General features: G+C 42.5%; 1 protein-coding gene across 5 annotated transcripts in view; it reads right to left on the reverse strand.

Moving 5' to 3' along the window:
• LARGE1 (LARGE xylosyl- and glucuronyltransferase 1) overlaps nucleotides 1-14,659 on the reverse strand; it is a 621,285-nt gene that overhangs the window by 64,000 nt on the left and 542,626 nt on the right. The gene's annotated exons all lie outside the window — the stretch shown is intronic.

The raw sequence follows: 14,659 nt of genomic DNA on the forward strand, positions 1-14,659 counted from the left end.
CTCAAAAAGAGACAGCAAAGCATATATTTGATTTCTTAGTCATAAGGTTCAGATAAGATATCATTCTCCCACCCACTCACCTTTCTGTTGTGAATAGAGATGTGAAGATTGGCACTATGACAGCCATTCTGTGACTGTGAGGTCAACACACTGCTAATCTACAAACCAATGTTATCATTGCTTACACCAGAACTCTTAGGCAAGAAATTCAAACCCCTTGTTTTATTTTTAGCCATTACAAATTGGGTCTTCTGATTTTCATTGTGAGTATTCCTAATATAACACCCAAGGCAGTTGTTGGGTCCTTCCTTAATGCTCTTATAGTTAATTCTATTAGAGAACTCATTGCATGCTCTTGTAATTAGTTATTTACATTCCTGCACCTGGCAGCGTTGGAATAGGAATTTCTGAACCAGCAGGGACCATGACTTATTATTCTTCCTGAGTGCCATACAGCCTGCCAGGTAGTTAGTATTCAATAGTTGCAATTTCATTCAAGAATGGAAATCATGATGATGACATTCTCAATAATCCTCATTTTCTGTCTGTCTACAGCAAATCAGTTATAAAAGCCCTATTCATGTGGGCTTTAGGATGGAGAAACATAGTCCCCTTTTCTTCGTCTAAGGACCAAACAGCTTGCCATTTTCTCTTGAAGGAGTTTAAGCTCCTCTGTTCTTCCCTTGTCTGGTATTTCAAGAAGGACAATGGTCTCACAAGTTCCTTTCCTTGTCATCTTCAGGATTATGATGCGTGCTAGAAAAGAATAAGACATACACCTTATCCGAGACCCAGCTCCAGCTCTTATCTGCAAGGTGGCTTGGACATGGCTGCCTAGTATCATGAAGACAGTCCCTCATCTATAAAAGGGATTAAGAGCAACTGCCTTGCAGTGTGTGGTCAAGACCAGGACTGAGGGATTGATGGGCATGAAGGCATTTCACTTGTATTTATTAAATTAAAAAATAAACCTGGTTATAGACTTCATGAAACAGCCACCTTATCAACTAGGAAGGCTGGATGAAAACAGGAACACAAAGAGGAATAAGCAATAAGACTTAAGAGGATAAACTGCAGGTTGAGGGAGCCGGGGGCAGAATGGTGGGATGCATACAGACAACACAGCCCCGAGGTGGGCCCTCCTAGTAGAACCTCAAGAAGGGGCTACGCAGGAAGGCTGACACCCAGGTGGATTTAACTCCTTGGGCAGAGGCTGGAGAGTGCTAAAAGGCAGGGGAGAGAAGCAAATGTTACCTTCGCTTTTCCCAATTCTGTCGTCCAAACAACTTAACGTATCTGCACCTCTATTTTCCAATCTGTTAAAAGGAATTATCAATAACAATACATGCTTCAGAGGACCAGTGAGACAAGAAATGGAAAGATGTCCGCTGTGGAGCCTGAAACAGACCAGCATTCAGTGTGCAGGAGTCTCAGGAATATATGTGATCTGTCCCCATGGGATTGTCTTTAAAGTGATGCTGACCCTCAGGCTGTACTTAAACCTAGACTGTTGGTTCTATGAATGCAAGACCTATGTTTGCCCATCTCTGCACACACAGTGACAGGTTTGGCCAGTGATTCCTGACTGCCATGGAATCCACTTCAATTTCCCGCTCCCAAACCATCAACTGCTAAAAGATTCTATCCCAATTCTCTCCCTTCTCTTTTCTCATTCCTGACAAGTGCCAGGTAGCTGCTATTAAATAAAAACAGTGTCCTTGATACTCAAGACTACAAGCCACAGATCCTGTGACTCTCCGCCTCCTTTTACAAAGGTTCCTGTTGTTTCTTGGTCTTCACAAGACCCGGAAAAAAATTCTCCCCAGACAAAAATGCATCATTACCCAGGAAAGGGGAAGAAAGACCAAACTAGTGATTATTTAGCTCCCTCATCTGGAAACTGTAGACACTTAGGCCAGGGCGTGCACCTGAGGCCTGTCTTACAGCTGATCATGTCTGGTCTGTCATCTGTAACATTTCTCATTTTTCCCTGCCTGAAGTGGTAGAGGTTGAGGAGAGGCAAAATGAAAAAACAGGAAAGTGGGTAACTGAAAATACTCAGGGCTGGGAGGGCCGTAACTCTAAGGAGATTCAGTTATGTTCTCAAACATTCATCATGTTCAATGTTTTGTTTTGTTTTCTATAAAACTGGGAATACCAGTCAACTTGAACTGGATTCTGTCTGGTCTATCTGAAGAATTCCAGATGGCCCTCTCAGAGCCAGAAGTGGGAAAGTGATGCACTCAGCGCAAGGATTTTCTATGACGTTGCCTAGCATGGCTTCTCTGCAGTCACTCGACCTGTGGATGGGGACCAGCCCTATGTGTTCCCTGCAGAGGGAATTAATTACTAAAACTTTACACCAAGTCCCCTGTATCCAAACATATGAACGAGAGCACATGCATAAGTCCAACCAAGTTAGCCTAGGCACCCAACTAACACAACTGGCTATATAGTGCTGTAATAGGATTATAATACTTTCCACACAAAAAATACATAAAAACAAACACAAAAAATAAAACATTTTTCATCTTACAGTACAGTACCTTGAAAAGTATAGCAGTGCCAACTACATCACTGCTGTTGTTAATGCTTACTTATGGATAGCCTGGGCTTGAAGTAAAGATACTAAACTATTGTACTCTATACAGTCAGTAGTCACTCAGTTGTGTCCAACTCTGCGACCCCATGAACCGTAGGACACCAGACCTCCCTGTCCATCACCAACTCCTGGAGTTCACCCAAACTCATGTCCATTGAGTCAGTGATGCCATCCAGCCATCTCATCCTCTGTCGTCCCCTTTTCCTGCCCTCAATCTTTCCCAGCATCGGGGTCTTTTCAAATGAGTCAGCTCTTCACATCAGGTGGCCAAAGTAATGGAGCTTCAGCTTCAACATCAGTCCTTCCAATGAAAACCTAGGACTAATCTCCTTGTGGATGGATTGGTTGGATCTCCTTGCAGTCCAAGGGACTCTCAAGAGTCTTTTCCAACACCACAGCTCAAAAGCATCAATTCTTCAGTGCTCAGCTTTCCTTATAGTCCAACTTTCACATCCATACATGACTATTGGAAAACCATAGCCTTGACTAGATGGACCTTTGTTGACAAAGTAATGTCTCTGCTTTTTAATATGCTGTCTAGGTTGGTCATAACTTTCCTTCCAAGGAGTAAACTTTTCTTAATTTCATGGCTGCAATCACTGTCTGCAGTGATTTTGGAGCCCAGAAAAATAAAAGTCAGCCACTGTTTCCACATCTATTTGCCATGAAGTGATGGGACCAGATGCCATGATCTTCGTTTTCTGAATGTTGAGCTTTAAGCCAACTTTTTCACTCTCCTCTTTCACTCTCATCAAGAGGCTCTTTAGTTGTTCTTCACTCTCTGCCATAAGGGTGGTGTCATCTGCATATCTGAGGTTATTGAGATTTCTCCCAGAAATCTTGATTCCAGCTCATGCTTCTTCCAGCTCAGGGTTTCTCATGATGTACTCTGCATAGAAGTTAAATAAGCAGGGTGACAATATACAGCCTTGATGTTTGGAGCCAGTCCGTTGTTCTGTGTTCAGTTCTAATTGTTGCTTCCTGACCTGCATATAGGTTTCTCAAGAGGCAGGTCAGGTGGTTTGGCATTACCATCTCTTTCAGAATTTTCCACAGTTGATTGTAATCCACACAGTCAAAGGCTTTGGCATAGTCAATAAAGCAGAACTAGATGTTTTCCTGGAACTCTCTTGCATTTTCAATGATCCAGCAGATGTTGGCAATTTGATCTCTGGTTCCTCTGCCTTTTCTAAAACCAGCTTGAACATCTGGAAGTTCAAGGTTCACATATTGCTGAAGCCTGGCTTGGAGAATTTTGAGCATTACTTTACTAGCGTGTGAGATGAGTGCAACTGTGCAGTAGTTTGAGCATTCTTTGGCATAGACTTTCTTTGGGATCGGAATGAAAACTGACCTTTTCCAGTCCTGTGGCCACTGCTGTGTTTTCCCAATTTGCTGGCATATTGAGTGCAGCACTTTCACAGCATCATCTTTTAGGATTTGAAAGAGCTCAACTGGAATTCCATCACCTCCACTAGCTTTGCGCGTAGTGATGCTTCCTAAGGCCCACTTGACTTTGTATTCCAGGATGTCTGGCTCTAGATGAGTGAGCACACCATCGTGATTATCTGGGCAATGGAGATCTTTTTTGTACAGTTCTGAGTATTCCTGTCACCTCTCCTTAATATCTCCTCCTGCGCAGTACACAAAAGCACAACCATCTGTAGAGGAGGCACACATGTACCAGTCTACGCCAGACACACGAACCAACTTACAAGACTGTACCTGCAAATGCATGTTCACATTGTTGAAAGTTTACAACTTGAAGGTTCGTATGTAGAGGACTTACTGTACTCACTTTCAAAGAATCCGCACAGGGCCCTCCAGGGTGTCTCTGTTGATTTGAGGACAAGGAGGACAGAAGGACATAGGTTCCACCTCCAGAGAGAGGTATGAAGTCTTCAGGTGAGCGATGCTATCGAGGCTGGTTGAGACGCCAGTTTGGTAGAATGTTAGTAACACCCCCTGAGTCATTGCTTGGAAACTCCGAGAAGGCAAAGCTGGCTTCCAGGATCCCAGCAGGCCTTGCTGTCGCTTTTCTGTGTGCTCTGCGCTTCCCTTCACAGAATCAGACCTTGCTTTCTTCCGATGATTATAACAGGACTACTGGCCAGGCTTGACAGGGCAAAGGCATGCAACTTGAAGGGCATAGCCAATGAGACATTTCAGACCATTCACGGGCATGAGTCCCAGAAAGGGGCAACAGAGTTGCCCTGCAGGGTCACTGAGGGAGAGAGGGGTCTCTCTCTTCAATTTGAGATCCTGAGTACTAGTCATTTTTACATTCCCTTGCTTGGATTTCTTCACAGTGTGTTTTGCTGCCTGAAAGGACCAGTTTGATCATTTGTTTTCTTAGCTGATATCTGTATTCTACTCTGGAATATAAGCTTCAGAGAGCAGAGCCACCACTGTCTGGTTCGCCATGTATGATCAGTGCTCAGTGTCTGGCCCACAGCACGCATGCAATACGTATTTGTTGAATGACGAAGCTCTACATACTAGCCGAGGAGGCTGCTGGAAGTCACCTTGCTAGGACAGAGGAGGCAGAGAGCAAGAAACAGAGAGAAGGAGAGGCAGGAAGGGCTCTGTCACTGGAGCTTCCGTGTCTCACTGTGTCAGTGCAGAGGGCAGGATCCTGAACTCTCATACTGAGAGTACTGAGAAACAAATATGCCTGGCTAAGTGTATTACCAATCATACTAATATCTCTTTCAGTGCATTTATGAATATTACTTGATAATAACAATAATATTTAACTAAAATAACTGTCACAAAACGAACAAAGGACTTAAAAAGAGTCCTGCATTATAACCCAAAGTACAAGATAAATCTATACGAGCCCATGGGGATATGACTTCATGGTCTAAGAAATAAGTATAAATGGGGGAAAGAGATAAACTCCTTGGAGAAGAACCCTAGTGATATACGTAGATTCCACCCCCTCCCCAGGAAGTGGAGATCAATTTGCTCACTTCCAGTGTGGGGTAGGTATCATGACTCACTTCCAAAACAGGAAGAAGGAAAGGGAAACTAATTTACAGCACAGAAGCCTGGCAAGGTGGTCCAGTGGCTGACTGCAGGGGGCTCGGGTTTGATCCTTGGTCCAGGAACTAGATCCCATATGCTGCAATTAAAGATCTCATATGCCACAACAAAGACCCAGCACAACCAAAATAAAATAAAATAAAATATTCAAAAAGAAAAAAGAAAAAAAAAAAAAAGGAAAGGTGGTTCTCAACCTTAGTGGTGCCACAGGTAGAGATGAGATTCCTCCAGACAGAATGTCATGAGGAGGGCATTTCACTTCTGAGACAGTCTTGCCAAAGACCTATATAACCTCGGTCTGAGCACGAAAGAATATACATTTGAGGGATATTTATAAACTACCGTTATCGGTTCACACCTCTGAAGTATCAAGGTCAATCATGAAAGAAAAACAAAAAAAGACTGAGAAACTGTCCGAGACTAAAGCAGACTACGGACATAAACGGTAGAACTGGTGAAATGAAGCTAAAGCCTGACGTTTACTAACAGCAATGCACCCATGTTGGTGTGTCAGTTTTGACAAGTTGGCAGTTGCTACATAAGATGCTGGCATCTCCAATGGCTCAGCAGGTAAAGAATCTGCCTGCAATGCAAGAGACACAGCAGATGCAGGTTCTTTCTCTGGGTCAGGAAGATCCCCTGGAAAAGGAAATGGCAACCCACTCCAGTATTCTTGCCTGGGAAACTCCATGGACAGAGGAGCCTGGAGGGCTACAGTCTAAAGGACAGCAGAGTCAGACGCAACTGAACACACAGACACTCACAAGATGTGAACATCAGGGAAAACTGGACTCTACCTGCTACTTTTACATTTTTTCTTCAAGTCTAAAATTCTTCCAAATAAAAGTGTGTATTAAAAACAAAAAAAGAGTTCTATCTACAAAGGGACGACAGATTGAGCACACTAACAACACAAGCACGTGAGCAGAAAGAAAACAGCCGAGCTGTTATTTCTGTTCCCAACACAAGCTCTTTCTTAGCTACATCCTCAAGTACAGAAATGCCTATCTAATTAGATCTGACAAGAAATTGGTTAAAGAAAAATTAAATCCTCAAGACTACCTCAAAAACAATTTACAACCATGATCGTTAAGGAAGAACTTCACCCCAAGTGTGTATTATGCCTCCAGATATTACTTAACGTTAGTACAAAGATGCATGATTAGCAAGACATTTAAAAACAAAGCATCCAGAATATGAAGATGAGCCTCTATAAATTTTTGATGACGTTTTAAGTCTTCTGATAGCCAGTCTTGAACTTTACAATGTTCACTAAAACCCCATGAAAAGGGTTCTGCAGTTTCTCTGGAGATTTCATACATCAAAATGAAAGATAATAAAATCCAATAAGGAAAACACTTGTTTTTCCTGCCTTGGCAAAAATGGCTGGAAAAATACACAGAAGATAATCTGTTAACAAACGAAGTAAATTCCTTGGTCAGCAAGTATTGTAGGAAGAGTCCTAGAAAACAGATGAAGAAAGCCTGAAGAAACTAGTATTAGAACAAATTACATGGAAGATTTGCTACAGAGTAAAATCAAAGTACAGAGGATTCTAACATGCATCATCTTATGTTATTTGCAAGATTCTGTTTAGAAAATGAAATACACAAAAAGCAACTCCCCAGTGAGTGCTACAGGAAAGATGTCCTGAGGAAATTCTATTCTGCGCAGTGAATTCCTACTTCAATGACGATTATGTTTTATGGAGAGTGCATGTGTAGAATCACCGAAGGTACAGTTGCTTTAACTGGAATAACAAGAGGATTCTAAGAAAAGTTACAGAGGGAGTGCCCCTTACTGAATTCCTGTACTGCACCACTGATGGGCAAGTCTGTAACAAAGCACTGGAGGCCCGTGTGCATCAGTATGTCGGTACTGTTATTAATAGATGGTGTCAATTTGGGTAACTGTAAAGACTGAAGATATCACAGACTTTTTCCAATACGTTCTAATGACATGTGAATGAGAATGAAACCCTCTGGCCAACATAGAGCTTCACTAGTTAACTCATGGCAAAGGAGGTATAATAGATGGCATATGTAAAGATGATTCACGCATTTCTGCTTTTATGAAAAAATGGTTGTTGGTGGTATGCTGTCTCATGCTTTTGGAAAAAAAAAATACACCCCTGAATCTGACCTTCAATGTAAACGTGATGAATGTAAAAGTAACTCCTTTTATAAAGAATCTGTAACATAGATGGAGCTTTTAGAAATAAATATTTGAAATTGTTTCCCTCTTGATATAGGGATTTTTAGGTAGAAATGTTGTTCCCTATCAAACTGATCATTTCTCCATTCTTAAAAACTTCAGTGGCTCATGTCCATAATTAACAAATACCATTTAGTTGGTGCTCCACTCTCTCCTTCTCAATAGAGCCCAGTGTATCTGGGGAAGTGTTCCTTGTGGTGGGCTTCTCAGGAACCTGTCCCAAAGGCATTCCACAGTCACAGTTCTGTGTGTTGACACAGAATATGTGGGGGAAAAGGCTGGGGGATCCATAAAATTGGTCAGATTTCCCTGGTGCAGGATTTTATAATATGGCATTTGGTACAGTACCTAGTATACAGAAATCCCCTCTCCCCAGCTCTCCTCTGTCTTAAAGAAATTCCATTAATGGTTCTCAGAACCGTTTGGCCATATGCTCCACAAAGTGCTATATAGCAAGGCAAACTCTAAAAGGGTCCTCACCTGGCTTCTAGGGTTGATGTTTCCAGGAATAAATGCACCTGAACTTCATCAGCTTTGTGTAACCAAGCCAGCAATGGATAACTTAAATCAATAACAATCAAAGAAGTTCTAAAAATTACCCAATGAGCCAAGAATGGGTGAGCGTTGAGGAAAGATGAAAGACTGAGGCTTTAAGCACCTTAAGTCCCTTCCACTGAGTGAGCCATTCTCTAGCACAATGTCAAGACGTCAGGTGATGGGCGACCCATCAGTGCTTAACCTGGGGTGAGCCCCTTCCCCTCTGTGGGTCCCTGGTTCTGGTCTGTGAAATGTAAGCACTGGAATGGATGAGGAAGAAGATACCTGGTTCACAGGTTTTGCCTACTAGTCTGACTATTACCCCAAGAGAGAGCACAAACAATACTCACAGGTTGTTAACAATAAGAATCCTAGCTCAGCTCATTGTTCCGTGATGACCCAGAGGGGTGGGATGGGGAAGGCGTTGGGAAGGAGGCTCAAGAAGGATGGAATATATGTATGCATATAGCTGATTCACAGTGTTGTACAACAGAAACCAACACAGCATTGTAAAGCAACTATGCTCCAATTAAAAATAAACAAAAATTCAGATATCAAAATAAAAATAAAACAAAGGACCTATCTTTAATGGACTGGAGTACAATTCACAATGGAAATACAGCAGTCACGCACCTTTTCACGTCAAATAACAGTCCAGATCTAGACAAACAAAGAGACAAGAAAACAAAAGACCACAACTGAGATGTGCTATAGGAAAATATCTTTTTATAGGCTGGGGCTCTTTAGCACTGCCAGGTGAGAAACCATCCTTCTCTTTGAAAACAAATGGAATTAAGAAATTGGCAGTTTTTGTTTTTTTAAAAGAATACTAGGTAGAAGAGATACATACCACTATATATAAAACAGATAAACAACAAGACCTACTATATAGCACAGGGAACTATATTCACTGTCTTGTAATTACCTATAATTACAAGATAATTACAAGATTAATTACCTTGGAGAAGGTCCACTGGAGAAGGGAATGGCAAACCACTTCAGTATTCTTGCCTTGAGAACCCCATGAACAGTATGAAAAGGCAAAATGATAGGATACTGAAAGGGGAATTCCCCAGATTGGTAGGTGCCCAATATGCTACTGGAGATCAGTGGAGAAATAACTCCAGAAAGAATCAAGGGATGGAGCCAAAGCAAAAACAATACCCAGTTGTGGATGTGACTGGTGATAGAAGCAAGGTCCAATGCTGTAAAGAGCAATATTGCATAGGAACCTGGACTGTTAGGTCCATGAATCAAGGCAAACTGGAAGTGGTCAAACAGGAGATGGCAAAAGTGAACGTCAACATTCTAGAAATCAGCTAACTAAAATGGACTGGAATGGGTGAATTTAACTCAGATGACCATTATATCTACTACTGTGGGCAGGAATCCCTTAGAAGAAATGGAGTAGCCATCATGGTCAACAAAAGAGTTCGAAATGCAGTACTTGGATGCAATCTCAAAAACAACAGAATGATCTCTGTTTGTTTCCAAGGCAAACCATTCACTATCACAGTAATCCAATCTATGCCCCAACCAGTAATGCTGAAGAAGCTGAAGTTGAACAAGACCTTTTGGAACACCCAAAAAAGATGTCATTTTCTTTATAGGGGACTGGAATGCAAAAGTAGGAAGTCAAGAAACACCTGGAGTAACAGGCAAATTTGGCCTTGGAATACGGAATGAAGCAGGGCAAAGGCTAATAGAGTTTTGCCAAGAGAACACACTGGTCATAGCAAACACCCTCTTCCAACAACACAAGAGAAGACTCTACACATGGACATCACCAGATGGTCAACAGCGAAATCAGACTGATTATATTCTTTGCAGCCAAAGATGGAGAAACTCTGTACAGTCAACAAAAACAAGACTGGGAGCTGACTGTGGCTCAGATCATGAACTCTTTGTTGCCAAATTCAGACCAAAATTGAAGAAAGTAGGGAAAACCACTAGACCATTCAGGTATGACCTAAATCAAATCCCTTATGATTATACAATGGAAGTGAGAAATAGATTAAAGGGCTTAGATCTGATAGATAGAGTGCCTGATGAACTATGGAATGAGGTTCATGACACTGTACAGGAGACAGGGATCAAGACCATCCCTATGGAAAAGAAATGCAAAAAAGCAAAATGGCTTTCTGGGGAGGCCTTACAAATAGCTGTGAAAAGAAGAGAAACAAAAAGCAAAGGAGAAAAGGAAAGATATACCCATTTGAACACAGAGTTCCAAAGAATAGCAAGAAGGAATAAGAAAGCCTTTCTCAGTGAACAATGTAAAGAAATAGAGGAAAAGAACAGAATGGGAAAGACTAGAGATCTCTTCAAGAAAATTAGAGATACCAAGGGAATATTTCATGCAAAGATGGGCTCAATAAAGGACAGAAATGGTATGGACCTAACAGAAGCAGAAGATATAAAGAAGTGGCAAGAACACACAGAAGAACTGTACAAAAAAGATCTTCACGACCAAGATAATCACAATGGTGTGATCACTCACCTAGAGCCAGACATCCTGGAATGTGAAGTCAAGTGGGCCTTAGAAAGCATCACTATGCACAAAGCTAGCGGAGGTGATGGCATTCCAGTTGAGATATTTCAAATCCTGAAAGATGATGCTGTGAAAGTGCTGCACTCAATATGCCAGCACATTTGGAAAACTCAGCAGTGGCCACAGGATTGGAAAAGGTCAGTTTTCATTCCAATCCCAAAGAAAGGCAATGCCACAGAATGCTCAAACTACCACACAATTGCACTCATCTCACATGCTAGTAAAGTAATGCTCAAAATTCTCCAAGCCAGGCCTCAGCAATACATGAACCGTGAACTCTCTGATGTTCAAGCTGGTTTTAGAAAAGGCAGAGGAACCAGAGATCAAATTGCCAACATCTGTTAGATCATCAAAAAAGCAAGAGAGTTCCAGAAAAACATCTAGTTCTGCTTTATTGACTATGCCAAAGCCTTTGACTGTGTTGATCACAATCACCTGTGGAAAATTCTGAGAGAGATGGGAATACCAGACCACCTGACCAGCCTCTTGAGAAAAAAACTATATGCAGGTCAGGAAGCAACAGTTAGAACTGGACATGGAACAACAGACTGGTTCCAAATAGGAAAATGAGTACGTCATGGCTGTATATTGTCACCTTGCTTATTTAACTTCTATGCAGAGTACATCATGAGAAACGCTGGGCTGGAAGAACCACAAGCTGGAATCAAGATTGCCGCGAGAAATATCAATAACCTCAGATATACAGATGACACCACCCTCATGGCAGAAAGTGAAGAGGAGCTAAAAAGCCTCTTGATGAAAGTGAAAGAGGAGAGTGAAAAAGTTGGCTTAAAGCTCAACATTCAGAAAACGAAGATCATGGCATCCGGTCCCATCATTTTATGGGAAATAGATGGGGAAACAGTGGAAACAGTGTCAGACTTTATTTTTTGGGGCTCCAAAATCACTGCAGAGGGTGACTGCAGCCATGAAATTAAAAGATGCTTACTCCTTGGGAGGAAAGTTATCACCAAACTAGATAGTATATTCAAAAGCAGAGACATTACTTTGCCAACAAAGGTCCATCTATGTAGTCAAGGCTATGGTTTTCCAGTGGTCATGTATGGATGTGAGAGTTGGACTGTGAAGAAGGCTGAGCACCGAAGAATTGATGCTTTTGAACTGTGGTGTTGGATAAGACTCTTGAGAGTCCCTTGGATTGCAAGGAGATCCAACCAGTCCATTCTGAACGAGATCAGCCCTGGGATTTCTTCAGAAGGAATGATGCTAAAGCTGAAACTCCAGTACTTTGGCCACCTCATGCGAAGAGTTGATTCATTGGAAAAGACTCTGATGCTGGGAGGGATTGGGGGCAGGAGGAGAAGGGGACGACAGAGGATGAGATGGCTGGATGGCATCACTGATTCCACAGACGTGAGTCTGAGTGAACTCCGGGAGTTGGTGATGGACAGGGAGGTGTGGTGTGCTGCAATTCATGGGGTTGCAAAGAGTCAAACACAACTGAGTAGCTGAACTGAACTGAATTACCTATAATGGAAAAGAATCTGAAAAGATACATATGTGTGTGTATATACATACATTTATATATATACACATAAACATATACATGCATATGTATATACATGCACACATACATATATAAGTGAATCATTTTGCTATACACCTGAAACTAATACAACATTGCAAATCAACTATACTTCAATTTAAAAAAAACACAAAAGGCAAAAAAGAAAGAATACTAGGCTTACTACATGTCTCATATTAAGGTCCCTTTTAATCTTCACATCTCCTCCATAGAATGATTTCTTCCCTGATTTCTCAGATGAGGACAAGGTGCAGAGAGGTCAACTAGCCCAGTGACAGCCCTGCAGTCTGGCCCACAGTGGGTGCCCCCCAGTTTGCTGGGTGAATGGGTGATTCCCAGGTATGAGCCTAGAGCGACAGTGCCAAAAGGCAGGCTCCCTGGATAGGGGCAGCTGCGTCAGATTCAGTCCCATAACTCCTCGGGTTTACCAGCCATGGCAGTGCACAGAGAAAAAGAAACACTCGAGTCCTCAGACGGGGGTCATGCAGTGAAATCAAACAGGCACTGGCCTGAAGGAAAGAGAGGCCTGGATGGAAGGTAATTCTAGATTTTAGATCTTCTCCCCCAACGCAACTGTTTTTTCTTCCTCGATCCATCCCAGTCTTCCAAAATCAACCTCACCATTCATCATTCTTATTACCCCTTCTCAGGCTTCCCCTGCTTCATTTTTCACTGCAGTCTGCTTAGCTACGGTAAGCTCAGGATGCTAATCCATGGTGGTCCCTTATCTTCCTCAAAAGATGCGAAATCTGACATCTCTCTAAGTATTATAAAATGTTTTAAAACTTGAGTTATGCGCTACTTCTCTTATGCAAATGCTACAGATTGCCTCTAGGAACATAGATCATTCCCCCATATGGATGGCATGTTTTCTCTTGGTTTTTCTCCTCTCCTTTAGGGTTTTTAAGTGCACGCAGTTCCCAATTCAAAAATTCAGCATCCATGCCTGCTGCTTCAAATTCAAATATTCTTTCAAGGAGAGAATGTTATACTAAGGGTCTCTGTTCTGGGGTTAGCTCTCAAAAATCCACTTAATGTAAAGAGGGTTCACAAGAATTTGGGCTTCTCAGGTGACACTGCTGCTGCTATGGTGCTAAGTCGCTTCAGTCGTGACTGACTCTGTGCGACCCCATAGATGGCAGCCCACCAGGCTCCCCCGTCCCTGGGATTCTCCAGGCAAGAACACTGGAGTGGGTTGCCATTTCCTTCTCCAATGCAAACTTGCCTGCAGATGCGTTAAGAGATGCAGGTTTGATCCCTGGGAAGATCCCCCTGGAGAAGGGTATGGCAACCCACTCCAGTATTCTTGCCTGGAGAATCCCATGGACAGAGGAGCCTGATAGGCTACAGTCCATGGGGTTGCAAAGAGTCCGACACGACTGAAGTGACTTAGCACACACTCATGCACAAGAATAATTCTATAGAATTGTTAACCAACATAAAACATTTTTCTGGGAAAATACATTCAGGTGGGAACTCAGCTCTGGACTGGGACTAAGACAGCTCACCTCTGTCATACTGAGCTGTGTAATTTGGGGCAAGTAAATGACTAATGTGTATGATGCTTCATTTTCTGATGTATAAAATAGACTGAACAGAATTCACCCGGTGAAACCTCTGTCAAGATTAAGGGACACCATGCTTGGAACACCATTCCCATCCAATCTACCTGGAATATTCCATTTCATCCTTTGAGGTCCTGGTCACAGCTGGCTTCCTCTGAGATGTTTCCTGTTGATCCCAGAAAGGGGTCAGTGCATTCCTGGCAGGTGTTTCTGTAGCCATGGAGCCGTCCCTATTGTTTGCCTACCCAGCATCTGGTTTGCCCTTCCTAACTTGCATGTGAGTTTCCATTCCCCATTCTCCAAGTCCCTAAGTAGAGGAACAGCAGGGAAAAGGCTTGGAGAGAGGGCCAGCCTGGGTGTTTGGGGGCTAAAGAGTGACATGAGGGCAGAGGACATGGAAGCAGTCAAATTTGTATAACAAGATGCAGAAATCCCTCCAAGACACAGATGGCGTCATGCTCCCAACTAGACAAGGATCCTCCTGCTGCCCTCATTCTCCCTTTATTTCCCTGCTTCATAGCACGTAGGGCTTCCCTCGAGGCTCAGATGGTAAAGAATCCACCTGCAACGTGGGAGACCTGGGTTTGATCCCTGGGTCA

Source organism: Ovis aries, chromosome 3 (assembly GCF_016772045.2).
Source record: "Ovis aries strain OAR_USU_Benz2616 breed Rambouillet chromosome 3, ARS-UI_Ramb_v3.0, whole genome shotgun sequence".
Lineage (NCBI taxonomy): Eukaryota > Metazoa > Chordata > Mammalia > Artiodactyla > Bovidae > Ovis > Ovis aries.